We start from the raw sequence: 15,594 nt of genomic DNA, 5'->3' as shown, positions 1-15,594 counted from the left end.
TTGAAAGAGTTAGTGGCTGGGGGAAATAGCAATAATGCCTCATAATTTAAAATTTAAAAATCACACTAAGGGGTGCGATTCGGTTGTGTATATAGAGTTTTATAATATTGCTCAAATGCTTCCTCTATTTCCTTTGGTTCTTTTAATATCGTTTTAGTTTTGGAATACCGAATCTTCTGTATTGTGTTTAGCGCTTGTTGTGTCCTCAACCTTCTTGACAGTAATTTATTTGCTTTGGGTCCTCCTTCCTAGTAAATCTGTTTTACAAAACATGCTCTTTTTTCCACTTCTGTTAATAAGATTCGATTTATTTCCCTTTTGGTTTCTGTAATCTTTCTTAATATCTCTGTGTTGTTTGTCGTTCTGTGTTGGTCTTCTAGTTCTTTCAATCGTCTCGTTACGGTTTTACATAATTTTTGTCTTGTCTTTTTACAATTTATTGCATGTGCTGTACATTTCCCTCTTATAACTGCTTACAGCGCATCCCACACAATATTTGGATTCACTTCTCCATGATCATTTTCTTCCCTATATTTGATTATATCCCCCTTTAGTTCCTGTACTAGTTCCTTGTCATTCAATAACCCTGTGTTCAATCTCCAAGTTGTGTTTTTCCTTCTACTGTTCAATTTCACTGTCATACAAACGGCACTGCGCTCGGATAAATCTGTGACACCGATCCTACATTCTTCCACTCCGTTTGTCTTCGATCTTCATGAAAAAAAAGTCTATTCGAGCATAGATTGTGTGCGGATAGGAGTAATGTGTGTAATCTCTAGAATGTGTGTGAGTCCCCTCCATACACCTATTATCCCGAGTTGTTTTATATGTGTGAACACTTTGAAAATATTCAACACTTTGAAAATATTGGAGGCGGATCTTCAGCCACGGCTTCCCGGCTTTGGTTGTTCCCTGTCGGCCTTAAGACATCCGTGGATGGCCGGTCTGGCACTTGTCGAATAGAGGCCGACCTTCAGCGCCGTCTGCCCGCTTTTGCTGATTCCCTTTCGCCCTCAAGACCTCCGTGGATGGCCGGCCTGGCACTTGTCGAATAGAGGCCGACATTCAGCCCAAGCTGCCCGTCTTTGGTGGTTCCCTGTCGGCCTCAAGACCTCTGTGCATGACCTGATTGACACTTAGAAAATATTTCAAAGTCAACACTTAGAAAATAGTCAGCACTTTGGAATTATTAGAGGACGACCATCAGCCGCGGCTATCCGCCTTTGGTGGTTCCCCATCGGAATCGATTCTCTCTGGCGCCTGTCACAATCCTCCAGCCAGACTGGTACCTCTATACAGGGGAGGGGGGGTCGCCAGCCGTGGACGGCCAACAAAAGTTTGGATTGAGGGATGACTTTCAATAGATCGCAGCGATCGAGCTGCTCTGCTACTTACGACACCCTGACCCAGAATCAGGTCGTTTGCAGGTCATTTAGCGCAGAGTCTTTGATATGCATGCAGTGTAGGTAACTGGAGAGGGTGCCCCCATCATCCCGGCGCACCCCGGCCCAGTGTCGAGCGGCGTTCCGCGCGACGGAGGGACCTCCCGCCGCTAACCTTGGCCAGCCGTAAGGCCCCGGAACCACGGTATCGGCGCGTCTAGGCGGGATTCTGACTTAGAGGCGTTCAGTCATAATCTCGCAGATGGTGGCCTCGCATCACTGGCTCCTCAGCCAAACGCACACACCAAATGTCTGAACATGCGGTTCCTCTCGTACTGAGCAAGATTGCTATCGCGACAACACATCATCAGTAGAGTAAAACTAACCTGTCTCACAACGGTGTAAACCCAGCTCACGTTCCCTATTAGTGGGTGAACAATCCAACGATTGGTGAATTCTGCTTCACAATCATAGGAAGATCCGACATCGAAGGATCAAAAAGCGACGTCAAGCCCCCAGTCAAAACTGCCACCCCACTTGCACTGTCCCGAAGCGGGTTGTGCCGGGACGCCGCGGCAGGCGCCCCCTCAGGGCGCTTGGTGCCAGAAACGAGAGCCCTGCGCGGGGCTCTCCCCTCCCGCCTCACGGGTAAGTGAGGAAACGATAAGAGTAGTGGTATTTCAACGGCGACGCCGGTCGCCCCCCCGGAGGAGGGCGGGGGTCGGCGTCTCCCACTTATCCTACACTCCTCATGTCTCTTCACAGTGCCAGACTAGAGTCAAGCTCAACAGGGTCTTCTTTCCCTGCTGATTCTGCCAAGCCCGTTCCCTTGGCTGTGGTTTCGCTAGAGGGTGGGTAGGGACAGTGGAACTCTTGTTCATCCGTTCATGCGTGTCACTAATTAGATGACGAGGCATTTGGCTAGAGACAGGCGGCCCACCGAGTGAGGCATTCGATTAGTTTGTATTGGCCCAGGTCGCAGTATCTCGAGGTGTTTCTCTCCCAATATTGACCATGGGGGCGGCATTATGGCTAGTATATCCTGGGCCATCGAGTAAGCGTCATCTTCGTGTACGAATGAACAGATGCGCCCGATATTCCTGACGAAGAGGCGTCACGGGAAAACATACGCGCTTCTCACGTAGATTACTGTCCACCATTTCGGGTTGGGCGCCCCGGGCTGATAACAAACCCGTTACCCAAGTACCATGCCACGCGCCCTTACCCGTGCAGGGTTAGGGCGCGGTGCTCTTCCCCAGGGGCCTCATCGAAGCCTATCTCACCCTCGGTCTAGCATCCTACCCACCGCTCCTTCATTGTTCAAGTTGACTTACTTCGTCCATCGCCTGTGTTCCCACTGTGACAACAGGAGTGTCACCACCTTTACCCACGCCCCTTGGGTACCGTCGCTCCTTGGAACCCGTTCCCGAGCGACGCCAATCTGTCAGTCCGGGCGCTGGGTGGGGACCATGCCGTTTAGCGACCCACCCGGGGCGCTAACGTTGCTACGCTGTCAGGGGGTGATTCTGCCTCCGGCCGTTCCTCCGGCGCCTTAACGGCGGAAACCGCACCTGTCTCTGGAGACAACCGGCTGAATCCGCATACACCTCCTCTGCCGTGGCCTCGCGCCCGCCGCGCCGCGATAGGGCCTCTCAGACCCCGACCGCGTGTGATAGGCAGAGCCCGCCATTCGATCCCCGCTCACACTTGGTCTTCTGCAGGATTTCCCGCCAACAAAAAGCAGGTTGGGTCCTAATCGGCCGCGGAGACCTGTAACCAGAATCGCCCGACCGTAACCCTCGCCACTCCTCCCGTGGCCTCGCGCCCACTGCGCCGAAGTAGGGCCTCTCTCAGACCCTGATCGCGTGTGCTAGGCAGAGGCCGCCACGCCGTGCCCCTCCTCTCGATCCGTTACTCGGTCTTTTCTGGCATGATAGGTAGAGGCTGACATCGCGTTCCCCTTGATCCATCTCTCAGTGCGTTTTGACCGGCAAGCCGGTATGATAGGCAGAGGCCAACACCGCGCGCCCTTGATCCGTCTCTTAGTGCGTTTTGACCAGCAAGCCGGTATGATAGGCAGAGGCCGACACCGCGTTTCCCTTGATCCGTCTCTCAATGCATTTCGACCGATAAGCCAGTATGATAGGCAGAGGCCGACACCGCGTGCCCCTTGATCCGTCTCGCAGTGCATTTTGACCGGCACGCCGGTATGATAGGCAGAGGCGGCCACCGCGTGCCCCTTGATCCGTCTCTCAGTGCATTTTGACCGGCAAGCCGGTATGATAGGCAGAGGCTGACACCGCGTGCCCCTTGATCCGTCTCTCAGTGCGTTTCGACCGGCAAGCCGGTATGATAGGCAGAGGCCGACACCGCGTGCCCCTTGATTCGTCTCTCAGTGCGTTTTGACCGGCAAGCCGGTACGATAGGCAGAGGCCGACACCGCGTGCCCCTTGATCCATCTCTCAGTGCATTTTGACCGGCAAGCCGGTACGATAGGCAGAGGCCGACACCGCGTGCCCCTTGATCCGTCTCTCAGTGCGTTTTGACCGGCAAGCCGGTACGATAGGCAGAGGTCGACACCGCATGCCCCTTGATCCGTCTCTCAGTGCGTTTTGACCGGCAAGCCGGTATGATAGGCAGAGGCTGACACTGCGTGCCCCTTGATCCGTCTCTCAGTGTGACCTTGGGATACCTGGTACCCACCACAACGGGGTTTTATTTTTCTATTGTCTGTTGCTTAAGAAGTGTGTTAAAGGCATTTAATATGTCCACCGAGTGCAGTAAGGTGCGTTTGCTAAGGTACCGTGCAAAGCGGGTGAGTCGGATACCCTGGAGGCCAATAGTTCGGAGGACCACGTTGTTACACGTGGGCCATTTGCCCCTCGCCCCAATCGGGAAACCAAAGACTAGGACCTTGTTCGCCTGTCGAGCGACCCTAAGTGTCTCAGCCACCTTTGTGTATTTGGCCACCTTGTCCTTTGCTGCCGAGGCCAATGTAAGGGCATTGAATTCATAACGTACGGTGACATCTATGACCAACATGAGCCCGTCTTTGATGCCTACTATGTCCGGCCTCAGGGTTTTGCCTTTGCCGTCGTTGACCAACACCTCACGGTCGACTGCCCAACCCAGGACTGACATCTTCTGCACCAGGGCGGCGCACAGCTTGTCGTGCCTCCTGATGACGTTGTCTTACATCGCAGCACAGCGGCCCAACACATGAGCTTAGGACTCTTTTGCGACTTTACAGGCTCTGCAGGTGATCAGGCCACCCGGGCCAGCCGCGCCTGATCTGATGTTGGGCAGAGCGTTTCCAGCCCTCAGAGCCAAGGCCCTAATTAAGTGTTTGGGGCGGATGATCTTGTCGGTGTGCCCCCAAATCCAGGCATTGCTCAGTTTGTCGTTTCTGAAGGGTGCATCGGCGTGGCCCTGGACGTCTAGGCGTTCCCAATCTTCATTCTCCTTGCTCCTCCAGCAGGGGATCCTCAACTTGGGGGTGGTGGAAGGTCCTCTTCCGCGCCGCCGGCGGTCTTCCACCATAGGGACCAAAGGGGCTGGTTGATGGTCTCGTGTGCTGCAGCCCGGGCCTAGTGGTCCTCACTGTGACCCATGCGCCAGAGCCTCCTGATCATCTCCGCCGGTACGTGTTTCTCCATGCGGAGGATTCCAAGACCACCGTCCTTGCGGCGGGAGTACAGAATGCCGTTACATGTGCTCAGTTCAAGGTGGAGCCATCGTTTGGCGGCGCTCCTCACCTGCCGATCTATGCCTTTCAACTTGGTAATAGGGGCTCGGCCCAGAGCCACGGCGTAGAGCAGCCTGGGCAGCAGAAATTGGTTAAGGATGCTGATTTTCTGGCCAGGCTTGAGCGAGGCGCGGCCTATCGCCTCCAGCCATGTGTGCGTTTTGGCGGCCATGTCCTGGGAAGCGATCCCCCCTTGTGGGGCTGATGTGAATCCCCAAATATTTTATCAGACCATCTGAACCACAGGTGGCTATGGGTTCATCGGATACCGTCCAGGGGTCCATGCTAGAGAGACAGCCTCTCCGCAGCATGAAGCCCTGGCATTTCTTTGGTTGGACCGAAAGTCCAGTGTATTTGCAGAATTTGTCCAAAATAGTCAACTGGGCCGCCATGTTGCAGTACGAGCCGCTCACCAGGACAAGGTCGTCAGCGAAGGCCAAGGTGGCCAGTTTTAGGCCCCCCGGTCGAGGCCGTACTCTCCTCGCTCAAGGGAGGCCAGGAGTGGGTCTACTGCCAAATTAAATAGGAACGGCGACATGGGGTTGCCTTGCTTGACCCCCACCTCCATTCGGATTGTCCCGGATTCTCTACTCCCGCACACAATCTGTCGTGCAGTCTTCGTACATGTGTCTGATCAGTTCACGGACGTGTTTGTCAACCCCCGCCCGGTTCAGTGTCCTTAATATGTGGCGGTGGTCAACAGTATCGAAGGCCTTCGTAAAATAGATGAAGACCACCGCCAAGTCGTCTTTCTGGCGGACTGAACTGCGGATAATGAAATCTAGTATAGCCAGGTTTTCACCGCACCTGTCCACCCCCACTGAGAAGCCATTTTGCCTGGGGTGCAAGGGGCATGCGCGGCCGCTCACGCCCGTCCAGGATGGTTTGTGCGAGGCAATGGCCGGGCGTCACGGTACTGTTCTTGATGGTGCCTGTACGTGTCTGCGCTTGTTCTTTTGTGTCCGTGTATTGTTCAGGCTTGATCGGGTCTCGCGCCTCCTTTCGCGCTCGCCGTTACGCTCATGAGTGCCCTCAGGTTCCGCCTTGTCTCTTTGGTCATGGCTAAGGCCGCGGCTTTCAGGGCCTTTGACTCGCTGTTCTCAGAGTCCCCGGCCGCTTTCATCAGTTTTTCCAGAAACGCCGATTTGGCCTGGGCAGGGGGGGGGGGGGGGCGGGGGCCCCTGAGCCCGAATTCCAGGGTGGCCTTCAGTTTGGCCCACAGTATGCCCTGGCGCTCCTGGATGGTAGTGTTCGAGGGCGGCCCATTCGTGCCGGATCTGCCGGACCGTGGGCTTGCGGCCGAGCTTGTCGGCGACTCGCTGGAAAGCCTCGTCACTGTCCCCTTGGGCCTTGGGGACCTCCTGCCGCTAACCTTGGCTAGCCGTAAGGCCCCGGCACCACGGTATCGGCGCGTCTAGGCGGGATTCTGACTTAGAGGCGTTCAGTCATAATCCAGCAGATGGTGGCCTCGCACCACTGGCTCCTCAGCCAAACGCACACACCAAATGTCTGAACATGCGGTTCGTCTCGTACTGAGCAAGATTGCTATCGCGACAACACATCATCAGTAGAGTAAAACTAACCTGTCTCACAACGGTGTAAACCCAGCTCACGTTCCCTATTAGTGGGTGAACAATCCAACGATTGGTGAATTCTGCTTCACAATGATAGGAAGAGCCGACATCGAAGGATCAAAAAGCGACGTCGCTATGAACGCTTGGCTGCCACAAGCCAGTTATCCCTGTGGTAACTTTTCTGACACCTCCTGCTTGAAACCCAAAACGCCAGAAGGATCGTGAGGCCGCGCTTTGGCGGTCTGTACTCATACTGAAAATCTGGATCAAGCGAGCTTTTGCCCTTCTGCTCCTCGGGAGGTTTCTGTCCTCCCTGCGCTCGCCTTAGGACACCTGCGATACCGTTTGACAGCCACCACGAACACCATGTGACCACCCGTCCCGAATGGGTTTTTTTAATTTATTTTTTCATCATTTAAGGAGAGTGTTGAAGGCGTTCAGTATATCCACTGAATGAAGCAGGGTGTGTAAGCTAATGTATCGTGCAAAGCGAGACAGTGGGAAACCCTTGAGGCCAAGCGTCCGAAGGACCACGCCATTGCACGCGGGCTACTTACCCCGCGCCCAAGCGGGAACCCGAAGACCAGGACCCTGTTCGCCTGCCGGGTTACTCTGTGTCTCTGCCACCTTGGTGTATTTGCCGACCTTGTCTTTGCAGGTGGTCGGGCCCCCCGAGCCAGTAGCGCCCGATCTAGCGTTTGGCACGGCGTTCCCGGCCCGGCTTTGCTGGTTCCCCCTCGGCCTCAAGACCTCCGTGGATGCCCGGTCTGGAACTCTGTTAATAGAGGCTGACATCCAGCGCAGCCTGCCCGACTTTGCTGGTTCCCCCTCGGCCTCAAGACCTCCGTGCATGCCCAGTCTGGAACTCTGGGAATAGAGGCCGACCTCCAGCGCTGCCTGCCCGACTTTGCTGGTTCCCCTTGGCCTCAAGACCTCCGTGGATGCCCGGTCTGGAACTCTGAGAAGAGAGGCCGAACTCCAGCGCCGCCTGCCCGACTTTGCTGGTTCCCTGTCGGCCTCAAGACCTCCGTGGATGCCCGGTCTGCAACTCTGAGAAGAGAGGCCGACCTCCAGCGCCGCCTGCCCGACTTTGCTGGTTCCCTGTCATCCTCAAGACCTCCGTGGATGCCCGGTCTGGAACTCTGAGAAGAGAGGCCGACCTCCAGCGCCGCCTGCCCGACTTTGCTGGTTCCCTCTCGGCCTCATCACCTCCATGGTTGACCTGCTTGGCACTTAAAAAATAATTCAAAGTCAATACTTAGAACAAATTCAACACTTGGGAAATGTTAGAGGCTGACCTTAAGCGCCGGCTGCCCGACTTTGCTGGTTCCCCCTCGGCCTCAAGACCTCCGTGGATGCCCGGTCTGGAACTCTGTTAATAGAGGCCGACCTCCAGCGCCGCCTGCCCGACTTTGCTGGTTCCCTGTCGGCCTCAAGACCTCCATGGATGCCCGGTCTGCAACTCTGAGAAGAGAGGCCGACCTCCAGCGCCGCCTGCCTGACTTTGCTGGTTCCCTGTCGGCCTCATCACCTCCATGGGTGACCTGCTTGACACTTAGAAAATATTCAACACTTGGGAAATGTTAGAGGCCGACCTTAAGCGCCGGCTGCCTGACTTTGCTGGTTCCCCGTCGGCCTCAAGACCTCCGTGGATGCCCAGTCTGGAACTCTGGGAATAGAGGCCGAACTCCAGCGCTGCCTGCCCGACTTTGCTGGTTTTCTCTCTGCCTCAAGACCTCTGTGGATGCCCGGTCGGCAACTCTGAGAAGAGAGGCCGACCTCCAGCACTGCCTGCCCGACTTTGCTGGTTCCCCCTCGGCCTCAAGACCTCCGTGGATGCCCGGTCTGGAACTCTGAGAAGAGAGGCCGACCTCCAGCCCCGCCTGCCCGACTTTGCTGGTTCCCCGTCGGCCTCAAGACCTCCGTGGATGCCCAGTCTGGAACTCTGGGAATAGAGGCTGACCTCCAGCACTGCCTGCCCAACTTTGCTGGTTCCCTGTCGGCCTCATCACCTCCATGGGTGACCTGCTTGACACTTAGAAAATATTCATCACTTGGGAAATGTTAGAGGCTGAACTCCAGCGCCGCCTGCCCGACTTTGCTGGTTCCCCCTCGGCCTCAAGACCTCCGTGGATGCCCGGTCTGGAACTCTGTTAATAGAGGCTGACATCCAGCGACGCCTGCCCGACTTTGCTGGCTCCCTGTCGGCCTCAAGACCTCCATGGATGCCCAGTCTGGAACTCTGGGAATAGAGGCCGACCTCCAGCGCTGCCTGCCCGAATTTGCTGGTTCCCCCTCGGCCTCAAGACCTCCGTGGATGCCCAGTCTGGAACTCTGGGAATAGAGGCTGACCTCCAGCACTGCCTGCCCAACTTTGCTGGTTCCCTGTCGGCCTCATCACCTCCGTGGATGCCCGGTCTGCAACTCTGAGAAAAGAGGCCGACCTCCAGCCCTGCCTGCCCGACTTTGCTGGTTCCCTGTCAGCCTCAAGACCTCCGTGGATGTCCGGTGTGGAACTCTGAGAAGAGAGGCCGACCTCCAGCGCCGCCTGCCCGACTTTGCTGGTTCCCTCTCGGCCTCATCACCTCCATGGTTGACCTGCTTGACACTTAGAAAATAATTCAAAGTCAATACTTAGAAAATATTCAACACTTAGAAATTTTTCCAAAGTCAACACTTAGAAAATATTCAACACTTGGAAATGTTAGAGGCCGACTTCCAGCGCCGCCTGTCCGACTTTGCTGGTTCCCTGTCGGCCTCAAGACCTCCGTGGATGCCCAGTTTGGAACTCTGGGAATAGAGGCCGACTTCCAGCGCCGCCTGCCCAACTTTGCTGGTTCCCTCTGCCTCATCACCTCCATGGGTGACCTGCTTGACACTTAGAAAATATTCAACACTTGGGAAATGTTAGAGGCCGACCTTCCCTCTCGGCCTCATCACCTCCATGGTTGACCTGCTTGACACTTAGAAAATATTCATCACTTGGGAAATGTTAGAGGCTGAACTCCAGCGCCGCCTGCCCGACTTTGCTGGTTCCCCTCGGCCTCAAGACCTCCGTGGATGCCCGGTCTGCAACTTGGGAATAGAGGCTGACCTCCAGCACTGCCTGCCCAACTTTGCTGGTTCCCTGTCGGCCTCATCACCTCCATGGGTGACCTGCTTGACACTTAGAAAATATTCATCACTTGGGAAATGTTAGAGGCTGAACTCCAGCGCCGCCTGCCCGACTTTGCTGGCTCCCTGTCGGCCTCAAGACCTCCATGGATGCCCAGTCTGGAACTCTGGGAATAGAGGCCGACCTCCAGCACTGCCTGCCCGACTTTGCTGGTTCCCCCTCGGCCTCAAGACCTCCGTGGATGCCCGGTCTGGAACTCTTGAGTAGAGAGGCCGACCTCCAGCGCCGCCTGCCCGACTTTGCTGGTCCCCTGTCGGCCTCAAGACCTCCGTGGATGCCCGGTCTGCAACTCTGAGAAAAGAGGCCGACCTCCAGCCCTGCCTGCCCGACTTTGCTGGTTCCCTGTCAGCCTCAAGACCTCCGTGGATGTCCGGTGTGGAACTCTGAGAAGAGAGGCCGACCTCCAGCGCCGCCTGCCCGACTTTGCTGGTTCCCTCTCGGCCTCATCACCTCCATGGTTGACCTGCTTGACACTTAGAAAATAATTCAAAGGCAATACTTAGAAAATATTCAACACTTGGGAAATGTTAGAGGCCGACTTCCAGCGCCGCCTGTCCGACTTTGCTGGTTCCCTCTTGGCCTCAAGACCTCCGTGGATGCTCGGTCTGGACCTCTGAGAAGAGAGGCCGACTTCCAGCGCCGCCTGCCCAACTTTGCTGGTTCCCTCTCGGCCTCATCACCTCCATGGGTGACCTGCTTGACACTTAGAAATTATTCATCACTTGGGAAATGTTAGAGGCCGAACTCCAGCGCCGCCTGCCCAACTTTGCTGGTTCCCTCTTGGCCTCAAGACCTCCGTGGATGCTCGGTCTGGACCTCTGAGAAGAGAGGCCGACTTCCAGCGCCGCCTGCCCAACTTTGCTGGTTCCCTCTCGGCTCATCACCTCCATGGGTGACCTGCTTGACACTTAGAAAATATTCAACACTTGGGAAATGTTAGAGGCCGACTTCCCTCTCGGCCTCATCACCTCCATGGGTGACCTGCTTGACACTTAGAAAATATTCATCACTTGGGAAATGTTAGAGGCTGAACTCCAGCGCCGCCTGCCCGACTTTGCTGGTTCCCTGTCAGCCTCAAGACCTCCGTGGATGCCCGGTCTGCAATTCTGAGAAGAGAGGCCGACCTCCAGCGCTGCCTGCCCGACTTTGCTGGTTCCCTGTCGGCCTCATCACCTCCATGGGTGACCTGCTTGACACTTAGAAAATATTCAACACTTGGAATGTTAGAGGCCGACCTTAAGCGGCCCTGCCCGACTTTGCTGGTTCCCTGTCGGCCTCAAGACCTCCGTGGATGCCCAGTCTGGAACTCTGGAATAGAGGCCGAACTCCAGCGCTGCCTGCCCGACTTTGCTTGTTCTCCCTCGGCCTCAAGACCTCTGTGGATGCCCGGTCTGGAACTCTGAGAAGAGAGGCCGACCTCCAGCGCCGCCTGCCCAACTTTGCTGGTTCCCTGTCGGCCTCATCACCTCCATGGGTGACCTGCTTGACACTTAGAAAATATTCATCTTGGGAAATGTTAGAGGCTGAACTCCAGCGCCGCCTGCCCGACTTTACTGGTTCCCCCTCGGCCTCAAGACCTCCGTTGATGCCCGGTCTGGAACTCTGTTAATAGAGGCTGACAGCCAGCGCAGCCTGCCTGACTTTGCTGGTTCCCTGTCGGCCTCAAGACCTCCGTGGATGCCCAGTCTGGAACTCTGGGAATAGAGGCCGACCTCCAGCGCTGCCTGCCCGACTTTGCTGGTTCCCCCTTGGCCTCAAGACCTCCGTGGATGCCGGTCTGGAACTCTGAGAAGAGAGGCCGAACTCCAGCGCCGCCTGCCCGACTTTGCTGGTTCCCTGTCGGCCTCAAGACCTCCGTGGATGCCCGGTCTGCAACTCTGAGAAGAGAGGCCGACCTCCAGCGCCGTGCCCGACTTTGCTGGTTCCCTGTCAGCCTCAAGACCTCATTGGATTCCGGTCTGGAACTCTGAAAAGAGAGGCCGACCTCCAGCGCCGCCTGCCCGACTTTGCTGGTTCCCTCTCGGCCTCATCACCTCCACGGTTGACCTGCTTGACACTTAGAAAATAATCAAAGTCAATACTTAGAAAATATTCAACACTTGGGAAATGTTAGAGGCCGACCTTAAGCGCCGCCTGTCCGACTTTGCTGGTTCCCTGTCGGCCTCAAGACCTCCGTGGATGCCCAGTCTGGAACTCTGGGAATAGAGGCCGACCTCCAGCGCCGCCTGCCCGACTTTGCTGGTTCCCCGTCGGCCTCAAGACCTCCGTGGATGCCGGTCTGCAACTCTGAGAAGAGAGGCCGACCTCCAGCGCCGCCTGCCCGACTTTGCTGGTTCCCTGTCAGCCTCAAGACCTCCGTGGATGCCCGGTCTGGAACTCTGAGAAGAGAGGCCGACCTCCAGTGCCGCCTGCCCAACTTTGCTGGTTCCCTCTCGGCCTCATCACCTCCATGGGTGACCTGCTTGACACTTAGAAAATATTCATCACTTGGGAAATGTTAGAGGCCGAACTCCAGCGCCGCCTGCCCGACTTTGCTGGTTCCCCTCGGCCTCAAGACCTCCGTGCATGCCCAGTCTGGAACTCTGGGAATAGAGGCCGACCTCCAGTGCTGCCTGCCCGACTTTGTTGGTTCCCCTCGGCCTCAAGACCTCCGTGGATGCCCGGTCTGGAACTCTGAGAAGAGAGGCCGACCTCCAGTGCCGCCTGCCCAACTTTGCTGGTTCCCTCTCGGCCTCATCACCTCCATGGGTGACCTGCTTGACACTTAGAAAATATTCATCACTTGGGAAATGTTAGAGGCCGACTTAAGCGCCGCCTGCCCGACATTGCTGGTTCCCCTTGGCCTCAAGACCTCCGTGGATGCCGGTCTGGAACTCTGAGAAGAGAGGCCGACTTCCAGCGCCGCCTGCCCAACTTTGCTGGTTCCCTCTCGGCCTCATCACCTCCATGGGTGACCTGCTTGATACTTAGAAAATATTCAACACTTGGGAAATGTTAGAGGCCGACCTTAAGCGCCGCCTGCCCGACTTTGCTGGTTACCCCTCAGCCTCAAGACCTCCGTGGATGCCGGTCTGGAACTCTGTTAATAGAGGCTGACATCCAGCGCCGCCTGCCCGACTTTGCTGGTTCGCTGTCGGCCTCAAGTCCTCCGTGGATGCCCAGTCTGGAACTCTGGGAATAGAGGCCGACCTCCAGCGCCGCCTGCCCGACTTTGCTGGTTCCCCTCGGCCTCAAGACCTCCGTGGATGCCCGGTCTGCAACTCTGAGAAGAGAGGCCGACCTCCAGCGCCACCTGCCCGACTTTGCTGGTTCCTTGTCAGCCTCGCCCGCGTGGATGCCGGGTCTAGAACTCTGAGAAGAGAGGGCGCTCCAGTCCCGCCTGCCCACTTTGCTGGTTCCCCTCGGCCTCCCCCCATCTGAACATGGCCTGGCTTGACACTTAAACAACTTATTCAACAAGTCAATCACTACAAATATTAAACAATGTAGAATTTCTTTTGTTTCTAGGGCCTTAACGCCTGTGACGAAATGTTGGTAGGTCATCTCAGCAGGAGTGGTGCTCAACTCTTTCAGATGAATGCGAGACGCCTCCAAGACCTCTGGTTCCCTGAAACCTCAAATCCATCTGTGCCCTTCTCCCTGCTGGAACCACAGCCAACCTAGCTGCCCTAACTGTCAAACGGTTGCCTTAATGAAGCCTCGAACCCTCCCGATGTTTTGTTTCTCTTGAAAGAGTCCTTGGGTGTTCGACCGGCTTTGTAAATTCTTGATTATTCATCACCTCCGGGTTATGCCTAAACTTCTACATTAAACAAAGCACAACCCCAACTCGATCGGATTGGGAAAAAATAGAGGCCGACCCAACGCCGGCTCGACCGCTGTTTCCCTCGGCCTCAAGACCTCCGTGGGTGGGAACTCTGAATAGAGAATCAGTCCAGCTGCCCGCTTTGACTTCCTGTTGGCCTCAAGACTGATGTGATCTGGAAGCACGAGGGAAATCAGGAAGGACAGTGGCCATTGCCCGGCTTGTTTTGACCTTCCGACCTCCGTGGTGCCCGGTCTGCAACTCTGAGAAGAGAGGCCGACCTCCACTGCCACCTGCCCGACTTTGCGGTTCCTTGTGGAGCTCTCTGGTGCCCGTCTAGAATTTGATTCAGACTGACACTTAGAAAATATTTTCCTGCATGTCTGTGCTGTAAAGTGTCCTTGACACTTTGAAAGGCACTTCAAATAAAATCTATTACTATCAACATTGGGAAAATAGCGCACCACCAACACGTCATTTTCTGTCGCGGAGGGCCTCTTATTCGCATTCCGTCTGTTTTGATGGTCTGCCCATTGGACCACCAGGGGCTGCGGGAGGCCTAAACAAATGTGTCATGATTGATTGAATGAAAAAGATTATTCTTGGATTTGCTGACTGCGCCTGATTTTGTGGCTCACCTACGCCAGGATGGGTCGAACGGTTTGGACTTGCCTGGTTACAGGGTTTTCGCGATTATGACGAGTTCGGTGGCGTTATTCATCATCCGGAAGCGCTGCACACCGCAACCAGGCCGACTTTTAGCCGCGTCGGGCTTCTTTTCTGCATTCCGTCAGTCGGATGAAGCTGACACTTAACAAAATAATTGGGGAGTCAAACTTAGAAAATCTCAACATTGAAATTTAAACTACGGGGGTTAACACTTGCCGACTTTATTTTGTTTCTCGGGCCTTATCCAGACCTGCGCCGGAATGTAGGTAGGTCATCTCAGCAGGGTGGTGCTCAGCTTTGCTGTGTTCGCTGTCGGCTCAAAACCTCGTATATACATGAAACTGAAATCATCCGTGTTCTGATTTTCCAGCTGCATTACCACCGCAACCTAGCTGCCTCACAGTCAAACAGGTTGACCTGCTTGCCTAATCAAACTCTTAAGTCAACACTTATGAAAATATTTAACATTGTGAAATGTCTTGGGCCTTCTGAATGCCGCTTGGAAATTAAATGTTGAGGCGATCAGACCTTCTGGATTTGCCTGAATTCTGTCCTAAAACCCAAAGCACTCCCCAACTCGAATCGGACCTCTAAAATAGAGGGTGACCTCAGCGTGGCAACTCGACCACTGTCCTTCCATGTCCAGCCTCCCTGGGTGGGACACTCCTGATTCAGGCAATCAGTCAACAGCCAGCATTGAACGACCTGATTGTTTGAATTAAATGGTTCTTCCTGGGACAGCAAGAAAACTGGACAGGCCGGTGGCCATTGAGGGGGCAAGGTGGACATGCCTTGTTTTGGGTTCGGGATTACGAGTAGTTGGCTGTGTTACTACCACTATTTAAAATTGCATTTTCTGTGTAGCTCTCGGTTACCTCCAGCCATGCTGGTTCTGTGACTGTTAAAGTGTCAATGAGACTTTGCTGGCGCTTCGGCCTCAAGACTCTATTACCGGTCTGCAACTCTGGGAAGCGCCGACTCCAGCGCCACATCACTTTGCTTCCTGGCGGGCCTCTTGTTCAGCCTTTGTCAGTCTCGAAGCTCCCAACTGGCAAACGGCGCTTGGGGCCTCATATACAGACGGCTTCATGATGGTTGAATGGGACAATGAAATATTAACACTTGAGTTATTAGAGGACCTGCGCTGACTTTGGGAACTTGCCTCACCCAGCAATGATGAACCATCTTGACTGGGTTAGGCAAGCCCAATGAGCCAACGCGAATGTGTGCGGGAGTCCTTTAAC

Source organism: Hippocampus bargibanti, linkage group LG15 (assembly GCF_051943395.1).
Source record: "Hippocampus bargibanti isolate YZ-2025 linkage group LG15, ASM5194339v1, whole genome shotgun sequence".
Lineage (NCBI taxonomy): Eukaryota > Metazoa > Chordata > Actinopteri > Syngnathiformes > Syngnathidae > Hippocampus > Hippocampus bargibanti.
This window is presented reverse-complemented; position numbering follows the sequence as displayed.